The sequence below is a fragment of the Trichechus manatus genome, unplaced genomic scaffold (assembly GCF_000243295.1).
Source record: "Trichechus manatus latirostris isolate Lorelei unplaced genomic scaffold, TriManLat1.0 scaffold00122, whole genome shotgun sequence".
Taxonomy (NCBI): Eukaryota; Metazoa; Chordata; class Mammalia; order Sirenia; family Trichechidae; genus Trichechus; species Trichechus manatus.
Window position 1 is genome coordinate 2281767 of NW_004444058.1, and position 4248 is coordinate 2286014.

Genomic DNA, 4248 nt, shown 5'->3' on the forward strand with positions numbered 1-4248 from the left:
CCTCTCGAGATACATGCCAGGCCAGCACTCCTTGGCAAAGTTGCCAGGCAAGGCCTTCACAGGAGGGTCTGCAGTGGCCCTCGGGGCTCGGCCCTTCCGCCCACTATGCCCGTTTAAATAGTACCCCCCACCTCTTGATGATGCAGCTGGATGGCCCCACCCTCCCCTCCTCAGGATCACAGGCCTCCCTCCCTGCTACTCCATAGCTCTGCCCCCTGCTCCCCCAGGGTCAAAGGAAACATGATGATTTACAGTGGCCACCAGATCCCTGTGCGCATGCCGAGATGAATCCGTGGACACGGAGGCCTCTGTCCTCATGATGTGTGTGCGTGTGTACATGTATGCATGGGGGGGGCACACACAGGGCAGGGATTTAGGGAGACCTCCCCCACCCCCGCACACAGCCCCTCTTCCCTCCCCGAGTCCGCCGCCCCAGGCAGCCTGTGGAGGCCTTGCACAGGGGTGGGGTGGAGTGGAAGGCCCTGGAGAAACGCTGTGGAGGGGTAGCTGGGGGGTAGGAATCAGGCACTCTGGAGGCTTCTCTGCCATCAGGGAACCTCAGGCCAGAACTGGCCAAGGGGCTGGACCAGGGCATTCTGAAGTCTCAGATGCACCCAAACTAGGGCCTTGTGCAGCAGACACAGTACCAGCTCAGGCGCCCATGGCCTCCAGCATGCACATTGACTTTCCGTAACCCAGAGTTCTCTCTCCTCAGAGGCGCCGTCCCCCGGGGCCTCGGCAGAGAGCTGAGTTCCTGGCTCGTGCTTAGTCCCAGAGGAGACAAGCTGCATGTATGGGGCCCTGGGGACCCGACCAGAGGAGTAGCCACCACTCCCGGTGCCCGAGGCCAAAGCTGGTGGCCAAGCTTCGTAGGGTCCCCGTGGTGGCTGTGGCAGTCCCAAGTCCGAGTGGAGGATGCCTAGGCCCTACCCCACCTGGTAGAGGCTCGAGCCACCACTCCAAGCCTTGGTTTCCTTCCCGAGGGCCCCATCCTGACAACAGGGATCATGACCCTGAGTGTGAGCATCGCCATGAGGTCGAGCTGTGGACACAGTGCCCGGGCACGTGCCATCTTCCCGCCACCATGCTCACAGGCGCATAGCTGGTCTGGATGGCCGTGAGCCAGTGCCTGCCAAGTCTCCATGCAAAGCAAAGCCTCCCATTTGTTCATGTTCTTCTTCCCACGTACAAAGCCCCACGGTTTGGTGCCATGTGATGAATTATGCATTGCAGCTCAATTACGGGAGATGAGGAGAGGGCTGGGCAGCATCAAGCTGGTGGGGTGGGGGTGGGGGTACTTGCAGCTTTCCGGAAGCTGGGAAGGTGACAAGAGTGGCTCTCAGCAAGCAGGTGGCTCCCCAGACCAAGGGCTCCCGAGGACCAAGGAAGAGCGTTCCTGCACACCCAGTGAGGCCCATGATGGGTGTCCTTCAGAGGGGGTAGCCCCAAAATGCCATGGTGGGTGCTGTATGCAGGGGAATGTAGCCAACATACGGGCTTGTGTGTTGTTTTGTCTATGTTGGGAGGGGGGCAAAGAAAGAACTCTGATGCCAGAAAGGCCCACTGCCACCTTGGAGTGCTAAGGGCCCACCACACCCGATGTCAGCTGCAGCCTGATCCTGAGCTGGGCAGGCCCTCGGCCTCTGGTCAGCAACCTCAGAGAAGCAGTGGCACCCAGCCCCACACCCTCTGCTCTGCAGAACACGCCTCTACAGAAAACACTCGCACAAACCCATATATAGACACACATATGCACAGACATACATAGGCTCAGAAAGACACACGCACAGCACATGCATTCACACACACATGAACAGACACATGTACAGACACATATACACGCAGACATGTGTACAGACAGACATATGCATGCACAAAGACACGCACAGACACATGTACTCACATGCTCACACAGACACACGCATGCACACACTGAAAGAAACACAGACCGCTGAGGGTGTCATCACCAGCCTTTGAAAAGAATCATTCTCCTAGGAGAGAACTCCCATCAAGAACGCCATGGCTTCTAACAGCAAAATAAAACTGAATGGCAGAAATTAGAAGGTCCACTTTTACAGGACGTGTCTAGGCGTGGTGGCTCTGGGAGGAAGGACAGGCGGGCTGGGTGGTCCCTGGACCAGTGTCCCACGCTCAGGGAGGAGAGCTGTCCGTGGGTGTCGTGTACAGATATCTTCTCCCTGCATGGGAGCCACAGGACAGCAGGTAGGGACGAGGTCTGGCTCACCCTCCATCCACCACGGCTTCACCCAACAAGGGGAGCAAACCCTAGGGGGCCGCACCTACCCTGCGGCAAAGACAGGCGCTGCCACCCCCACGTGAGAAGCGCCCCAATGACAATGCCATGTGGGCATCCAGCAGCCCAAATTTGGAAATTTCCATTTCTCCTCAAATCGGCATTTTCCCTATCCAGAGCAGACACTTTCCTATCCTCGAATCTCGATAGAAATGTCACAAAGTGGCTGTTCGCAGGGAAGGACATTTCTGCCCATGTCCTCAGAGCGAGGAGCCCATAGAGCTCGCGGGTCGCGGGGCTGAGAGCCCAGGATAAGCCCTGGATCGTGGGCCCCAGAGCCAGCCCAGTGGGTACCCTCACACCAGCGTTCCTCTAAGGGGTCGGGGGGAAGGCAGGGAAGGGGCCTGCGGGCAGCCCACACAACCTCCACCCAGAGCTGGCAGCTTGAGGGGCCTGCACCGGGAGCTTAGGAGCTCAGCCACCATTCTGGGGAGAAACTAGACCCTCTACCCATTTACTTTTTAGCCTAAAAACAAGGCATGCCATGGTGAATGACTGGCAATTGTGACATGTTTGACTGCCGCCATCAGAAACCCTGCAAACCTTTACTGTGACCCCAGGTCCTGCCGTGACACGTACAGGGCAGAGGATGCTTGTGCAATGTGTGTACCCACCACCCTGGCCCCCATTCGCACACGCAAGACACTCGAGCACACGGTAAGGCGCATGTCACGGCTGGGTCGGAGGTGCTGACGGCAGCACATCCTTCAAAAGCCGGAAGAAGGGACGAATGCATCCCAAAAGCTAGCAGCCCAGGAACTGCACACCCTCTCTCTATCATGTCACTCCCTGAATAGCCACTGCTGACACCGAGGACAACAGCAGAAGGAGAGGAACGGCGCTGTCCCATTGGTCCTGCCTCACTCACCAGCGCGCCAAGGGCAGGGTCAGAGAGCGTGTGCATTAAGAAGGGAAATAGAAACAGCTGAGTCTGTTTTGTGCCGCTGTTTCCACTGTTCTCGTAAGAACAAGTGCACGCACGAGCTGCAAAACACAAATTGTACAATCGAGGTGATTCCGCATACGAGTTAGAAACACCCTTGTACTTGCACTTAGAAATGCCATTGCACAATGTAAAGATGAATGGTCAAATTTATGCTAATGATTTAAGATTCTCACTTCCCTTCATTTTCAACATTATACAACAAATAAAAAATATCATGGTGAGTGGAGAGAGGCTGCAGAAGAAAAGAAAAGGGTTTATGCTTTAGTGCCTTTGCCAGCATGTTTTTCCTGCTTTTTGAACAAGGGCCACGTCTTCATTTCACCCTGGGCCTGTGAGTTGTGCACCAGCCCTGGACACCTGCCGACTCACACCAGTGCGTGGACCCTGTAGTGGGGATGCGGGGGACTGTCAGGGCACACACGGGGCCTGGTTCACTTCAGGCACACGGTCGGCGGCCCGGCCCGAGGAGCTGGAGGCAAGCTGGTACAGAGCCCTGGTGGTGGCCCCTCCCAGCACATCACTGAGTTTAGGGAGTGGCCACGGAGACCCTGTACTGCACACATGCCCCTGCCTAAAACTCAGGGCAGAGCGCTTAACAAAAGAGCGGCCAAACTTTCAGGTGGGCTTAGTTTTTTTTTTAAACGATAACGACAGGTGTTCTCAACGAGTGGCCTATGCGTGCTGGGAAACAATCTTCTGACGCGTGAAACAACAAAAGCATTCCAAAGGAAGAGTTTTAGTGAGTTGTAAGCCCATTTGTTAACACCTTTCAAATGTGTGTCCAAACAGCTGGCATCAGCAGAGAGGATGGAAGCTTCCTGGACTGGTTTCGGCAGAGGTCTGCTTGTGCCAGTGGACGCTCAGAACCCAGCATGGAGACGCGCCCCCACCCCCAGCTCTGCACAGCACTTCATTCCACTGCAACGCACAGGACTTTAAACCAGGCGTCAACCCACTGCACTGCAGACCCTGTCACGACGCTCAAGAA